General features: G+C 34.2%; 1 protein-coding gene and 1 long non-coding RNA gene across 10 annotated transcripts in view; one reads left to right on the forward strand and one right to left on the reverse strand.

The window, feature by feature from the left end:
- Positions 1 to 6458, reverse strand: part of LOC138699547 (uncharacterized) — a 238952-nt gene extending 232494 nt beyond the window's left edge. The window contains exon 1 of the long non-coding RNA XR_011332026.1: positions 6317 to 6458. This is a non-coding gene — a long non-coding RNA (uncharacterized lncRNA). The remainder of the gene's footprint in view (positions 1 to 6316) is intronic.
- Positions 1 to 18434, forward strand: part of Dscam4 (Down syndrome cell adhesion molecule 4) — an 888085-nt gene that overhangs the window by 54249 nt on the left and 815402 nt on the right. The gene's annotated exons all lie outside the window — the stretch shown is intronic.

The following is an 18434-nucleotide window of genomic DNA, read 5'->3' on the forward strand; positions in this document are numbered from 1 at the left end:
CAAATTTTATGTGAATTCCTAGAATAAAGGCCACTTGTCTCAATTCGCTCACACCATCCCACTCAAGAGACTTAAGTAAATTTTACAAAGAGAAAATCTGAAAAATTGCCATAAATTAGCATGAACATTAAGTGGAATAACCTTTCTTACGCAGTCAGTCTCAACAGCATAGACAGCGACTAGCGCCACATCCTACAACAGTCCTCGTCCAGCCTTTGAGCCGAGAAAGGAAAGAAGCACCGCCAAAAATAGTCCCAGATGCTAGCCGAAGATAAGTGAACCCCAGAATTTTGAAATTCTAAACATATACTGGTGGGTAACAGGTCTGTTTAGGTTCATCCCGATATTTGTCTTATGTCATAGGCAGGGCCGGGTTTCTTGTTAAATATAAACGCGAAATGTGACAGAGAGATGCTCTAAAAAGTATATACAGGTATATTATAAATATGACTGATTTATGATAGCAAATTTGCCGTGAAGTTTGACGAAAATAGATTGTTTCTGCGAAAAATCTTCATTTCTGCGATAAAAACGAAAAAAGGATCTTTTCAATTACCTCGAAGAAATGTATTTAACATTTAATTCAATTAAGAAACACATTAGCTTTAAAGTTGTTAGTTGCAAGAGTACAGAAAGATATGGTAATATATTACTCTCTCTAATGACATAATGTCTTACAAGACCATTGATGATTGAATTTTCCTAGTCCTTATGCAGATAAGGTTACCAAAAGGTTACCGGCCCGGTAAACGTTAACACAATTCAGATGAAGTAGGGAGAGTAGCAAAAAATAAACGTACAGAAAATTGTGAGATTGATTGTTATGTATAGACCCACATTTTTTTAATCCTATTTTTATATAAAACTGTTATGTGGCATTGAAGTTAATTTAGAAAGGCTGTTTCTTTTAGTTGGATATTTAACGGAGCTGTATCAACTACTAGGTTATTTAGCGTCGATGGGATTGATGATAGCGAGATGGTATTTGGCGAGATGAGGCCGAGGATTCGCATTAACCTGACATTCGCCTTACGGTTGGGAAAAATGTCGGAAAAAATCCAAGCGAGAATCGAATCCGCGCCCGATTGCAACTCCGAGCCGACAGCCAAGAGCCTTAGCCGATTGTGCTACGCCGGTGGCTGCAAAGAGTACATTATTATTATTGTTATTATTATTATTATTATTATTATTATTATTATTATTATTATTATTATTATTATTATTATTATTATTATTATTATTAACAGTGTATTTCGCCATTAATGTTCAAAAATACAATGCCGTAGGATATAAAAGTATTGGTAATTAAGACAGTATATGACAAAAAAATCACGAAACGTTAATGAAAAGTATTGTCACATTTTAAAGGCTATTTTTATTTTTCACGAAAAAATTTTAAAAAAGATCATAAAAAGGCTGATTCTGGCCATAGGGAAACAAGACATCTAATTAAAATTGAAAATAAGTGCTGGCAAACGGAATAAATGGTGGATGATATCACGGACAGTCTTACGAGAAGTAACTATAGTGAGAGAGACTGTAGTGACACATACTTCCATTAACGACGTGTAGGCTAACTGTGCCTTCAGAGCTGACCTGGAGCGATTTTCTCATATCCACGCGGTAGAATGAACTCCATTACTGTTTCGTATGAACAATTTTTACTAACTTGTCGGACTATAGTTATAGAGAAATTTAGTTCAGCATGTAGTTTCATAACATGAACGTATTATATTTCAACACACAACCAAAACACTCAAAAATTAAACCACAGTACACAACATACAGAAACATGACCTTCCGCCTGATTTTGAGGTAGAAGATGCAAGCTTCATTATTGCGTTTTGCTCTGTAATAGCGCAATTTCGTCCATGTTTTAGTTCATATGAAACCAATAATTCCTGTGCAGTATAACCACCTCGTAACTCGGACAATTACAGTAGATCTGAGTTATTTTTCACGGTCAATTTAGCAAAACTGCGTCTGGCGTTAATTGCACTATATTTCATCAAAACGGCATGTAAAAAGATACTGTAATAAATCCTGAAAATAAATATATAAAACAAATTAAACTATATTGTTGCTTCATATTAAAAGTTGGAATCGACATTGCGATAGTAAGAGTCTAGTTCTACACATCTCCATGGTAACAGCAGATCTTCATTTAATTGTTTCTAATGACCTATGGGAAATAGGAGTAAGTATACTGAGAGATGAGTGGAGAGCTCACATTAGTCCCGTAACTAATATTAATGAAGAAAAAGATATTCTAATATTTACATAAACTTATATAGAGTACATTCTATTATCTTTTACTACATATTAAAATAGACTAACTTAATGAAGAAAATACGCTTTTTTATATTCTTCTATAACTTAAACACTCTATGATCCTTAATTACTGTGGAAAAGTACGTTAACTCTTTGTTGTCAATAATAATGCATTTAATTATTATTTCTGACCACCTCTGTGGTGTAGGGGTCATCATGCTGGTCTCTTACGCAAAGGATCCGGGTTCTATTCCTGGTCGAGTTGAATTTCCTGGTTGAGGTTTTTCAGGACTTTCCCTCAACCGTAAGGCAAAAGCCAGGAAATTTGGACCATAACATTCTTGAATATCACCGGCTTCATTCATCACTAAAATCATATTCACAACAAATCAGTAATCTCGTATATCTACAGATCCCATCTAGTTCACCAAAATAGAACCAGTTTCAACAATATTACACAGGCCTTCGGATTTCACTCAAAATATTAACTGGGATATGACCAGATTTGTTAAAAGTGAGTATACTGTAAATAACAGAAAAACAAATAATCTTATTTCTGTGAGGCCTGTGAAATTATTATGGCGTCATAGCACACAGAAATATATACCATGTGAAATGAGATATAGTTGGCTAAGAAGTGATACCTCGTATCTGTAAATTTGCAGATGAAAAAAAAAATTTTTTTCTCAAAATAGGTTAACTTTTTAAATAGGCCTACAGTGTATGCTTCTGCTTTGCAAGATCTTCTACTCTAGGACAAAATGTTAGTTGACTTCCCAATTTTGTTAACATAATAATAATTTAGTTAACCTAAATAATAATGCAGTTAAACTAAATGACTATTTTTATAGGTAACGAGGTATCATTTCTTAGCCATCGATATGAATTTCTTTGCAAGAAAAATGAATAATACTGTTGTGACTAAAACATACTAATGGAAATTTTCGTAACAGCTACGACTTTTTTATATTCTTATCTTATCGTAAAAATTAAATGAATCTAGTTCCAAAACAGCGAAGTAATAACCTTCGGTTCACATATTTTAAAACGATTGGAGCCTTGTAAACATTAAACGACTACAACTATCACTTCAACTTGCATGCCCAAACAGAATATTCCCTTTTGCCAGCTCCTCCTCCCTGGCAATAAAACTTATATTGATACAAAACTTCGTAATAATTACGCGCTGAAAATAACATCTAAGACGTATTTTGTTTAGAGAAAAAACATTATCAGATCATTTTATTGCAATAAAAATGCTTCACAAAGTTATACAAACTTTAACATAAAGTAAGCATATTTCTTTATAGATAATTTAGTTCAAAGATATTTTTCTCTTAAATTACAAACGGACAAAAATGCAAATTTTGCTTGTTCTTACTTACAAATGGTTTTTAGAGAACCCGAAAGTTCATTGCAGCTCTTACATAATCCCGCCATTGGTCCCTATCCTGAGCAAGGTCAAACCAGTCCCTAGCATCATATCCCACCTCCTTCAAATCCATTTTAATACTATCCTCCCATCTATGTTTCTGCCTCTCCAAAAGTCTTTTCGCCTCTGATCTCCCAACTAACACTCTGGATTCACCATAAGTGCTACATATCTGCTCATCTCAAACATCTGAATTTAATGTTCTTAATTATGTTAGGTGAAGAATGCAATGCGTGTAGTTCTGCGTTGTGTAACTTTCTCCATTCTCCTGTAACTTCATCCCTCTTAGCCCCAAATATTTTCCTAAGCATCTTATTCTCAAACACCCTTAACCTCTATCTTCTTTCAAAGTGAGAGTCAAAGTTTCACAACCACACGGAACAACCGGTAATATATCTGTTTTATAAATTCTAACTTTCAGCTTTTTGAACCAGACTGCTTGTTCTACTGCAAATATTCATAATTTTAAATAAATGCATTAAATCTCTGTTTATGCACATGGCCATTTAATTGGCCGTGATTTAGTACATTCTGGTTTTCCGTTTGCATTGCTGACTGCATGGCGATAGTCAATTTTTCTCATTTTCGAAACTAAAGCGATTGTTGACGAACGATTCACAAAGGGCAAATGGGCAAATCCGATAATCTACCACGTGTATATTTATATATGGTAACTATAGTACTTTCATAAAAGAGAATTACTGTATTAGTAATGCAGAAATTCGACAACAAAATTATCACTTATTGAATGCAAGTACTGTTGAGCTCTTCTTACACCGATAATTCTGGTTATTGAAATGATATGAATTTTATTTAAATATTTATCTTTAATAGTAAACAATGGCGGTAGAGACAATTATGGGAACGATACGTTTGATACGTCCAAGAGAAGTGAAAAACTGGAAAGGAAGTAGTGAACTGCAAAGTGTATACTTAGCAACTACTGGTTGTGAGAGCGAAATTGTTTTGCACATTGTCACAATACATAATACACAAGATATATTCATATGCAACATTTCAACAGAGATTGACCGCAGTAAAGACTGACCACGTCTGACATGGACATAACTGTTATGCAGTAAAGTCACACAAATACGAGTATATGGCGTTTTCGAGTCACATGATAAGTTATATATTCTTAAGGAAAGACTCCACTGAAAATCATGAAAATTTTTCCAAATTTTTTTAGCTATTTCACTTATTCAGAATTTATATTTTCATACCCCAAATGGATTCAGCTCAATTCTGATTACAAATACTCGTATGTTTACACTTTTTAAATTAAGGCTGGAAGGGGGCGTGGAATTTAAAGAGCTGTCAAAATTGTTTTTCATCGAAGAATTCTTTCTTAAATTTCTGATTACAAATCTAGTAACTTTTTGTTGGCTCCCTGAAGTTACTAGATGAATGTAGCGGAGGAGAATATTAATTTACTTAAATATTCATTTTATTTTCAAATCTATTTTTCTCTGTTCATTTTTGTTGATTCAGTACCAAATTTCTTATGCCAAATATTAATCAATCTAGATGAAATTTTTACTGCAAGTATTTATGAGGTAGCTGCATGTTTCTATGCATTTATTTTGTGAGAAATGCTGCTAGTTTATTTTATTAATATTTTTCTTAATGCTGCTAGTTTATTTTATTAATATTTTTCTTAAGAATATTAATAAAATAAACTAGCAGCATTTCTCACAAAATAAATGCATAGAAACATGCAGCTACCTCATAAATACTTGCAGTAAAAATTTCATCTAGATTGATTAATATTTGGCATAAGAAAGTTGGTATTGAATCAACAAAAATGAACAGAGAAAAATAGATTTGAAAATAAAATGAATATTTAAGTAAATTAATATTCTCCTCCGCTACATTCATCTAGTAACTTCAGGGAGCCAACAAAAAGTTACTAGATTTGTAATCAGAAATTTAAGAAAGAATTCTTCGATGAAAAACAATTTTGACAGCTCTTTAAATTCCACGCCCCCTTCCAGCCTTAATTTAAAAAGTGTAAACATACGAGTATTTGTAATCAGAATTGAGCTGAATCCATTTGGGGTATGAAAATATAAATTCTGAATAAGTGAAATAGCTTAAAAAAATGGAAAAATTTTCATGATTTTCAGTGGAGTCTTCCCTTAAAATAATATTACACTTTTAACATTAATTGAGAAATACAAAAAGTTCTTAATTTATCGAATATGCAACATGTTATTTAGCTTACATCATATTTCCGACTTAACCCACTTTCCACATTAGTTCATGCATGTTCTCCACTGAACAATGGTTGTGATACAAAATATGTCAGATATGAATTCCAGAGATAATATGCATTCAGACGTGCTTGCAACAGCGTATGGAGAACATGGTTCTCTAGTTTCGGTAATTTAACGAACGATTTATGGCTTTTTCCAATCTTGTAAAGTGATACTTGGCTGTGGGTAAGATTTCTCGGCAGCTTTAAATCGTTCAATAAACACGATAGAGTTTTCCAATGATTTGATTCTGCAGTAGTCGAGGAAGTTCTGTATGCCGGTATTCGCAACAGCTCAACTGAGTTCTGTTTATATCTGTTAGACGTTCTCAAAGATCTAATAAAATTGCTGTGCTTACCTGAGGTGAAGGTCGTAGCGTTCTTTGAAGAGTTGTAAAATCGTGCTTCACACATCAGAGACATGTGGTGTGAAAGGAATCCTGGCCCTAAAATAAAGAACAGAAAAATATCGGTAATGACACAATTCACATAATTAAACTAACCTCCAAGACAATTATTGAAATAATAAATTGATCTCTGAAAAACTTATACCTATTAAATTGACAAGTAATCTCATGGGGTAGTATTATGTCGGATAAAAAATATATTTTATATAAATCGGGAATGCGAGTAGGAAATACGTATCGGCTTTTCCAAAGAATTAGTAGCGAGATTTTTATGCGATCCTCTGGAAAGTAGGCTATAAACTAAGAGGATAAATCAAAAGGTGATAAAATGTTATTGAAGATTACGTTTATATTAAAGTAAAAGCATAATTTCACTAAGCGAGGTGATGCAGCGGTAACACTGTATCCGTATTCTGGAGGCCCCGGGATTAAATCCCGAGTCGGTCAATCTGATCATGTGGCATTCTCGATCACAAATAACTAGGAATAGGCTGTAGTTATTTAATAAAAAAAAATATCAGAATGGTTCCCACTTTCATTAACATCAAATATACTGTAAAGGTAATGATTTACAAGGCTTGTATCCATAGTTGTACACGGTGGACCTATCTGCAGACTACAGAATATGGTCACTATATGACAGTATTTCAATAAATATGCCGGGTATCTAAGGTCTTTATTCCTTTTTACTTGGTTATGTAATAACTTTGTATCAACTATGAGGTTATTTAGCGTCGATGGGATTGGTGATAGCGAGACGAGGCGAGGATTCGCCATAGTTTACCTGACATTTGTCTTACGAGTGGGGAAAACCTCGGAATGAAACCAAACCAGGTAACCAGTCCAAGCGGGAATCAAACCCGCACCCGAGTACGGTTTATATTAAAATAAAAACGTGTAGGCCCCTATACGAGTAATTATAAATATCGAGCGACGTAGTTCAGTGGTGCAAATCTACACTCGTATTCGGAAGGTGACTTCAAATCCCAGGTTAGGCAAATCTGATTGTGGATTTTAGTGATTTCGTCGACCATAAAACTACGAATCTAGTCATTTGAAAAGGCAAATAACAGATTACTTTCCACTTCCACTAAAATCAAGATAAAGATAACGATAATATACAAGACCTATATCCATAGTTGTACACGGTGGACATGTCTGCAGACTACTCAGATATGGTTACTATGTGGAAAAAATATGAATATAGGTTCATGAACTGTAATGCCGGGTTTCTTCCTGTTTGTATTCAAATAAAAAAGTTTCAGATCGCCTCTGTGGTATTGGGGTCAGCATGCTGGTCTCTTACGCAGAGGGCCAGGGTTCGATTCCCGGTCGGGTTGAATTTCCTGATTGAGGTTTTTCAGGATTTTCTCTCAACCGTAAGGAAAACTCCAGGACATTCGGGCCACAACATCCCTGAATCTCACCGGCTTCATTCGTCGCAAAAATCATATTAATAAAAAATCAGTAATAGTTCTACAGACGCCATCCAGTTAACAACAATAAAACCAGTCTCAATAATAGTACACAAGCCTTCGGATTTCACACAAGAAGATTAACTCGCGATAAGACCAGAGATATTAAAGCGAGTATAATTAACAAAAAAAAAAAAAATAAATAATTATTTCATCAAGCGAGGTAGTTCAGTGGTAAAACAATTGACTCATATTCAGAAGGTCCCGGATTAGGTAAATGTGATCATGGTTTTTAACGGTTTCTTCGATCATAAAAATATTCGAATCTAGTTACTTAAAAAGACAAATTGGTTCTCACTTTCATTATAATCAAAGATAATAGTTATTTATGGTACTTGTGAGGTAAGAGCATCTTTATTGCGCGAGTGGAAAGATTTAAGCACGAGGTGTCAGCCTCGTGCTTAAATTACACGAGCGCAATAAAGATCACGCTCACAAGTACCATACGTAATTTTATCCATGACCATAACGAAAAATTCTGTTTTATAAAAGAAAATATGTTGAAAATAAGTCCTCATATAATCACATATTATGGCATGGATTTTAGAATCGATACGTGTACTAGGTAGGTCAAGATGCAGGAGGCCATGATTAGTGAAGAATGGTATCCAGGGTGTTGGATAAATAACAAATTATAATTAATTATATAATTTTAATATATATATATATTTATATATATATATATTTTTTTCATTTTAAACGTGTATTTTCGTCTTTCTGAAGTTTCAGGGATTATTTAGAAGTGTTCACGGAACTAATGTGATTAAAATAATTTCACATTTTACTTCTGTAAACTTAAGAGGAATACTAAAATGTAATTTATCATCGTGTCTGTTTAGCTTAGTTGACTAACGCGCGTTGTTTTAAGTTTTAAAATCCTATAAACCCAACTTCGCACGTTCAAGTTCAAGTCTCCTCGCATCCCAAAAGGTAAATTATTATCAAATTAAAAAAAAAAAACATATTAGATATGGATGCAATGCACAAATTACGACGTAATGGAAAAAGAAAAGAGAAGGAGATTGAGTGTGTATATTTAAAGAAATAGTAATAAAGAAGTAGAGGTAGTGACATCTAGTAACTAATTTATTATATTAACTTCTTGAGTAATAGTTGAATAGAAAACTATACGTGTGTACCCGGGTACTAGGAAAATACTAATGAACTGTGAGATAAAGTTCAAAGTGTGAGGTAAAGTCTTTATCTCACTAGTGGAATAAAGTAATGTTGAATAAAAGCCTACTTTACAAACGCAAACGTATTTAGTAAAGGCATGTTTTTCGTTATGGTCATGATAAAAATAATTATTTACATGACATAGGCCTATCTCCAGACTACTCAAATATAGATACTATTTGACCATACATGAACAGGAATTCATAAGCTGCAAAGCACGTTAAATGTTTGTAGGTGGCAACACGTCTCAAGTATACACGTCTGAAGACTAGCTGATAGATGGCATGTAGCGGAAACCGAGTGTGTTACCAATGTAGGCTACCATTTTCAACGGACTGTCGCGATATGATCTATCAGTCATATCGACTGTAAATAAATAAATCTACAAAACAATATTTCATTCAGAAAAAATGACGCTAACATCGCGATACGTTTTTCTGTTTCATTTCGGTTGCTCTGGCAACGTTTATTTCTAGATGTAACAAATGAAAACCATCCAAGATATTCTTATGTAGGTTAACTTGATTGAAATGGTAATAATGTAATAAATATGTATTATTACTTAAAAAAATAAAACTTCACAAGAAATTCCCTGATATCACTATTACTTACAAGATCACTATACTCAAAATTGTAACCAAAACAAAAAGTAACAGTTTTGTTTCAAACAAGGATACGGAAACTGTTAAATTTTGTGTTGGATAAAACGACATATTCTTCTCCCGAAATCACACCGTGGGATTTAAACTTACATGCTTTAGAAAAACGGAGACAATATTACAAATTAAAGTTCTCCAAGAATTACGCTGTGTAAATTGGAACATTTATGAGATACAAACTATGCCTAGTCTAATTAGGGACAGAAGATATTACCAAAAACTGCTCTGAAATGGATGAATAGCGTTGTTAAGGTAGCGATTAAAAAATCCAAACTTGCTTTTATACCAAGAGTTACACCGCCATGTTTCACAGAAGTGGCGTTGATAGTCGCCGATAAGGGTCTGCATTAAAATAACACCGTATTATTTAATTAATGCCCTGTTCTGTGATAATTGTATCCCTCGTCCCATTTTCCTTTCATTTCTTTAACGTTAATTTACCAGCGTTATTACCATTATAAATCGATAATCTGTTATTATTAGCAGCGGACATTTATCATTACTATTTATTTCACAGTTTTCAAAAGAAACTGCAGCATTACTAATGGCCAAAAACATGATTTATGGTGTGAATGCGACGTGCAGTGGAGATAAAATCTCGCAACAAAAATAATTTCAACCAGACACCCTCATGCCTGCATTGGTGAACCGAATCTAAATTAGAAAACATAAAGCTGAAATCCGCTAGGAACGTGACGTAGTGTTTATTCTACAACCGATGATGTGAATGCGTGATAGATCACGGCCAACTTGATGCAGTATTTGCATACAAACAGCTGCAGTAATTATTTATCTGTCGCGCCTGCCGCCATCTTATCGCTCTCTTCCACTAGATGTGTCCGCACTGAACTGACATTGTTAATAATGTAAGGTACACAGAAATGCTCAGTTCCTAAATTTCGTAGTCGCTTTAGGAGGCCGTGCTCCCAAAAATAGCAGACAAACGCTTAACAGAGTGTATTAAAGAAGAGATTGGTGTATTCAATTGCTTCTTAATTGTAGACATTATTACAGAAACCACGGAATTTGTACGTACAGTACGAAACCGAAATTTGTGCAAATTATCTGGGAAAATGCAGGAAACTCAGAACTTAGTCAATTATATTTCTTGAATACTTCTATTTTCATTGCTTGTTCGAGGTTTAGTCTGTTAAATTGAGACGACATCTTAAGGTGCTAAGACAAATGTGGGATAAGCACTAAGAGAAATGGACCATGAATTACCTTCCTTGGTTTCTTCTGCCACTTCTTGGCTTGTATGACATTGCTGCTTATGAAAAACGAAAATTTTTCATCCTTCCTATCAGCGATTTCAGTTTTTGTCTGTAATCATTTCTAGATATATTTTCCAGCAAAGAATTTCTCTTCTGAGTGGAGTTCGTAAAACTTTTATGGACTGTTAATTCATCAAAATTGAACTAACAATATTTTTAAAGGATGTATCTGTCCTCATTTTATAAAAAAGTTATATTACCGGTTGTTCTGTATGGCTGTGAAACTTGGACTCTTACTTTGAGAGAGGAACAGAGATTAAGGGTGTTTGAGAATAAGGTCTTAGGAAAATATTTGGGGCTAAGAGGGATGAAGTTACAGGGGAATGGAGGAAGTTACACAACGCAGAGCTGCACGCATTGTATTTTTCACTTGACATAATTAGGAAAATTAAATCCCGACGTTTGAGATGGGCAGGGCATGTAGCTCGTATGGGCGAATCCATAAATGCATATAGAGTGTTAGTTGGGAGGCCGGAGGGAAAAAAGACCTTTGGGGAGGCCGAGACGTAGATGGGAAGATAATATTAAAATGATTTGAGGGAGATGGGATATGATGGTAGAGACTGGATTAATCTTGCTCAGGACAGGGGCCAATGGTGGGCATATGTGAGGGCGGCAATGAACCTCCGGGTTCCTTAAAAGCCAGTAAGTAGTAGTAGTAGTACTATTATCTGTCCTCATTATGCAGTAACAACAATTACACACTGACGAATTTTATGCAGTTCAGTTCAAATTATTATTAGACTATTATTATTATTATTATTATTTTTTTTTTTTATTATTATTGTTCTTCTTCTTCTTATTATTACTATTATTATTATTATTATTATTATTATTATTATTATTATTATTATTATTACTATTTATTTCTCATCAATCGTGTCTAGACATGATGAATTTTATGCAGTCCAGTTCAAATTATTATTATTATTATTATTATTATTATTATTATTATTACTACTACTACTACTACTATTACTAATTATTATTATACTATATCATTGTTCAAGTTAAAACGTCATTACTATTTTGTTTGTGTCAATAAAACACTCCTGTCTGTGGTATATTTTCCATTAATATATGAATGTCGTTCTTGCGAAGTTTGGCAAATACTTAAAAATAACTTACACACCTAATCCAGTACTTTAATAATGATTTCAGTTTTATTTGCTATATATATCACGAATATTCTTTGTCAGGGAGAGATTCAGACATATTTTAAACACAGCAAAGGGTAATCTTCAGGACTTTAAGCCTGACGTGACGGCTGAACAAGCCTGTTGTTTCTGAGCCGACGTTGACTGATAAAACTGACAACAGAAGTGAGTAAGCCGGCACAAATTTTTCAACACATGTTATTTTCCATGACAGTCTGTGGTTTTAGACATATTTTAAATAAAAAAGTAAACGTTTAAAAAGATATACAAAATGACACTAAGCGAAAAAAAAAATGTAAATATCCAGCAAACACTCTTCAAAAATCTTTCTGCCTTATTATTCTTTCTTTCTTACGAAAGAGGGACCCCAAGTCCAGCACTGCAGCCTGGAATAGGCTTGTTCTTTACTTCCCCTTTCGTAGCAATGGTGTTTGAAGTTCGAGCGGTTACGCTCTTGTAACATGACTCGGCTGTCTATGCTATAGCTAGTTAGCTTCATCTTGAACATTTTTATAGTCCCGATGAAATTCCATACAATATCTTCCACCCCAAAAAGCGTACTACTACTCCTCCTGAGGCTGATACCATATGTACTCCAGTCATGATAAGCTACTACATCACGCCGGCACCGTTTTGAGTAATGCTGTAGCAAAGATGTTAATGCATATTGAAATGAAGACAGACGTGGAATGGTGGAAAGAAACAAGCAGTGGCGAGAAAACCCTGAAGAACCTTGACAATACGACTCTGCCGTCACCGGTATTCGAACCTTTGTCCGAAGTCATCGCAAGTAGAATACTCAATGCTCGACAAGTATCGCTTTGGCATGTGCGACATCTAGCGGAAACTTTTTGAACTTTGTCGGTCCTATATGACATTTATGGCATCGAGTATCGAGAAATTGTTTTATCCAAGACCTCTAATAATAATAATAATAATAATAATAATAATAATAATAATAATAATAATAATAATAATAATAATAATAATAAATCGCAATCGTTTTCAACATTGAGGTTTTCTTTTTGTTCTCGATCAGTTTAGAAATTTTCTGAGTTACACCGGGGTAGCATAAAAAGTAGCGCGTTTCCCTTCTGAGCAAAGATTAACTTCGAGCATGGGTTCGAGTCTCAGTAGGACTAATTACGATATTGAGTTTAATCGTGCATGGCGAATGCCAAATAATTTAATGTCTAATACTCAGATTGATCTCACTATCACAAATTCCATCCACGCTAAATTAACTAGCAGTTGATACAGCTTCGTTAAATAATAGGTTAAAAATTTCTGAAAGATGTGTAAGAGGTTTTCACGACATCTCACAAGTATATAGATTAGACTACTGTGATTATTATGCTGTTAGACTGAAAATTGTGGTAAAATGAATTTATAGATACAAAAAGTATCTGACTAGCAATTCATTTTATTTAAAGAAGACACGGACGTGCTGAAACGCTTCCTGTCCACCTTAATGATGACGCACTGCTCCCATTTCGCGAAGGTTGGTTACGTGGAAGTAAACGAGATGAGAATTCGGGTCGCAGATTGAGAGACTTTAAGGTAATTTTAACACGAAAATCGCTGTGAAACGTCTATGTACTCGATTGTTCCAGACTACACGACTCACTTTCAATGTCAGACTTTTGCCGACATAGAATGTTTATTATAAAACAAAATACGTGATTTGTATAAAAAGCTTTGACAAAAGCTATAGTACAGGCTAATAGAAATGCCTAGAAGTATACAAGCTTTTAGTTCACTTTAGAAAAAAATAACAGATTTCATTTATATATTTATTTTTCAACATAATTCTCTTTCAATTCATTGAACGATACAGAACATTTTCTATCCCTCTAAAATTAAATTAAGAAATTTGTAATTGAAATCGATCATTGACTGCTCTCGAATTTTTTTGCTATCCTATATTTGATTCTATCTATTAGTCCTCCTTCAGGAGAGAGCACAATCTGGGACTATCCTTACATGGAGGCCAGTCGGGTGGGCCAACTGTACTATCCGGATTGGAGTGGTGCGCATGCCCTAAGACCCCAGCGCTACAGATCCCCCTGCGCGCCGCCACCGAACTCCCCTATAGCCTAAATCAGGGCCGGGCATGAGAGCGGCTCCATTTAGCGAGCCAGAGCTGCTCTCGCTCCGCAAGGCAAGCCAGAGCAGAACGCTCACGCAGTGGCGGACACACATTACAGCTACCTTCCCTGCATTAATATAACATGAGCCACGGTTGTTCTAGTCATTCAGTCTGTCAGTACATACCTAATAGTTTATAAAGATATTACATCAATCCATTGTACAGTACAGACTTTATAACTCTCTCATTAATTTAATGAAATAAACTTCGTTCTGTGCACAAACACAAATCATTAGGCTTATTTACATAACCCATACGCACATACTGCAATCTCCTCACCACGGTTCTACGAGACAGACATATGGCTTCCACTTCCCCTACTTGCTGTGGACAGAGTTCATCTGCCAATATAATTAAACATCGCTTGATGAAGTTACCTTCGTTAAATGTTTTCAATTCCTTTGCAATTTTATGGCAAATTTTGTAGCTAATTTTCATAACCGATTCACTAAGTGCATTATTGTCATCCTGTTAATATAATATAATATAATATAATATAATATAATATAATATAATATAATATAATATAATATAATATAATATAATATAATATAATATAATATAATATAATATAATATAATATAATGTGATGTTAGATATATGATATGATATGATATGATATGATATGATATGATATGATATGATATGATATGATATGATATGATATGATATGATATGATATGATATGATATGATATGATATGATATGATATGAACTGTAATATACTATACTATGATACAACATAATACTTGTACAATTTAAAATTATATATTACTAAATGTATAATAACTTATAATGCAATATAAATATCAAATAGATACTCTAATATAATGTACCTGAGAAACATTTTCTTTGAGTTGTATTACTTTATGGCATTCATTACCAACATATTTGTCATATTCAGTAGCATGTTGTAAAGAATAATGTCGTTGGATATTGAAGTCCTTAATCAGTTGGAGTGTTTTATGACAAATTAAACACTTTGCTAATCCACTGCTCTCTACGAAAAAGAATTCCTCCTCCCATGATACATTAAAAGCACTGGGAGTAGAGGACCACTTTAATGTATGAGCGGAAGCTCCGTCTTCAAAGTTCGAAATCATACTGCAGAGTCACCACTGCACCGACACTGAATGATGTACAGTATGCATACGTCACAGCGCTCCCAAGACACGCTCTTTAAAGCACAGAGCGCTCATTTCTCAGAATCACGTAATGTGCCCAGCCCTGGCCTAAATGATTCTTTTTTTTTTCCACGTAGGCTTCACCGCTGTTCCACGACTTTCGATGAGCCCAGTGGCCCGCAAGCTAGTCTACATAGGAGAAACCCGAAAGCTATGAAAGAAACGGAGATGATGATGAAAGAGGGGAAGTGTAATTATGATGGCGAAATGAATCCGAGGTCCAACGACGAAAGTTACCCAGCAATTCTGCTTCGATGGGTCGAGGATAACGTCGAAAAAAACCTCAACCAAGTAACTTGCTCCAAACAGGATTTGAATCCAGGCCCGCTCGTTTCACGGTTAGACGTGCTGACCGTTATTTTACAGCGGTGGATACTCTGTGGGGTTTTCAAATTAGGAATATGCAATAGCTGTTACGACTTCTGCATCGGACAAATCGGAATATCTTTTCAAACACGATACTAGGAACACATCTGGTTCTCAGTCAATAAATTAGTATTAAATTGTAACAAAACTAACATAATTCAATTTAAATCCTGTCCAAATTCAACCTCGCAAATTTCTAGCGCAATAATTAACAACAGATCCCTATTAGAAACAACAACAACCAAATTACTTGGCTTAAAAATCGATAATATGTTAAATTGGAAAAATCATATTAAAGAAATTACTCCCAAACTAAATTCAGCATGTTTGGCTATTAGATATATGCAAAAGATAGTAAATACCAAAACCTTAAAGCAATACTTTGCATACTTTCACTTGGTAATGAGTTTTGGAATAATATTATTCTGGGGAAATTCCATAGATAGTAACAGTATATTCCTATTACAAAAAAGAGTAATTAGAAAAATAGTAGGTGCCAAATCTGGGGAATCTTGTAGGACTATTTTAAAAAAGCTACAAATAATGCCCATGGCTTGTCAGTATATTTTTTCATTAATAATTTTCCTCTTATGTAATCGTGAAAACTTTGTAACTAATTCAACAGTTCATAGCATAAATACACGTCAAAAAATGACTTTTATACTCCATCGGCAATTCTATCATGCTATCAAAAAGGAGTGCCTTATATAGCAGTAAAAATTTTTAATAACCTCCCTAACGATATAAAAAATGAAACTCAAAACATATGATTATTTAGGGCCAAATTAAAGAAGTACCTTATTTCTCACGCCTTCTATTCTGTAGGTGAATTCATGACATTCAATAACGCTTCATGAAATTGATACTAAAACTTTGTGTTGTACTAGTAGACTATATTGTAAATCTCTTCTGTATATATTTCATCTAGATAGTGACTATACATTAAGACTTTATAATAGTATTAAGTTTTTTGATTTGTTCCATATTCTAGCTGTGAAGCAATGTATGAATACCATGGAATGTTAATAAATACAATACAATGCAATACAATACATCACAGCAATAATCAAATCAAACATTATTTTGAATCACGCAGAACACATCACATGTTCCCTGCTTAACTGTGCTTAACCGAAGAAAAGGTGTAAGCCTAATAAACGTTTTGTTACATTTAACATATAGAACCACCTCATAAAGTTTGGTACATGGTCCCCTTTTCATCCTGTAAGTATTGTACTTTAATTATCATAAACCTAATATGTCCGATTTACCGCAAACTGAAAATGTATGGAACCTTTAATGTAAAAAAAAAAAAAAAAAAATGTAGAATGAAACATGGAGTTTGAATGTTTGATGTTTACACATAATCTTACGGGAGTATTGGATTCTTACGACATTTTTGCACTTCCATTTGTGTTTTTCTTTTTTTCTTTAAATTCTACTTTTTTATATTATTTATTTCCTTCTTTTTCAATTATTTCTTTATTTATTACTCCCTCCAGTTTTCTTCTCTGCTTCCTATCTTCATTTCTTTCCATCATCTTTTACTTAAGTCTGCTTTATTTCTCTGTACTGTAGTTCTAAGTTCTATGTTTGTTTCTTCATTTAACATTACAGAATTTAATAAAATGTTTAAGTACTGAGGCCCTTAGAAGTAACACCACTTGCCGACTTTTTCTAATTAAATAGCGGAAGCTGTATCAGTTGTAAAGGCAATAACTCTATCTTTGGATCAGACAACTTGTATACTCTCTCAATTGGCTAAATTAAATGCCAGGTGTATAAAATGATTAGAATCGAGGCCTTGTGCATATCACGCGCCTTAAAAGCTTTCCCGCAGATTGGGAGCGGAGGGGGAGTGCGCCGGCCTGCTTCCGTCGGGGGCCTCCTCCCCAACAGTCGTAAATCTCCAGCGACGAGCCTCGCTGTTCCTGGGCTCTTACTTAAGCAAATCACTTGGCTATCTCTCACTTGATCACAAACACTTGCACCTCGGCCTGATCTACCCGGCGACTTATAACTCTTCACGTGCACTCGATATCGCCTGCTCTCCACCATTCATCCCGGCAAAATCATCGCGTTTCACCAGAACTCCACTGAGAGGGGAAGCGTGAGAGATGCTATGGCATTGTATTGCGTTTTCACGTAAAGTATGCAAATACCGACTACGTAGAATTTTGGATTACTACTGAATTAAACACGAATATCAACGTGCTATATAGCGCAGATTCTGTAAAATTGCGCACGATACTGATGTTTGCTTAGAAATATAAATTCTCTCCTACTCTAAGAACTTGTTTTACAAATTGTTTCAGTAAAAGCGTGCAAAAATTAAACCGGAAATAGAGGATACTCTATAGAACAGTTTGAGTTGGGGAATTTGTAGTATGAGAAGTCAGACTGAGGAGATGTATTTTTAAATATGTCTATGTCTATCGATACAGCTTACTGTTTTCCATATCATCCACATTTATCATTTACATTTAGGGGACGGAAGACGGTGAAAGTTTGGTCATTTTCAGTCAAAAATTGCATTTCAGTGCTCTGTGGCGCTTTGAAGCATAACAAATACACCATTTAAATGTCTGCACCCTAGCATTTGAATTTAATGTAAATTTTACAAGCTGTTT

Source organism: Periplaneta americana, chromosome 5 (genome assembly GCF_040183065.1).
Source record: "Periplaneta americana isolate PAMFEO1 chromosome 5, P.americana_PAMFEO1_priV1, whole genome shotgun sequence".
In the NCBI taxonomy this organism is placed as follows: Eukaryota; Metazoa; Arthropoda; class Insecta; order Blattodea; family Blattidae; genus Periplaneta; species Periplaneta americana.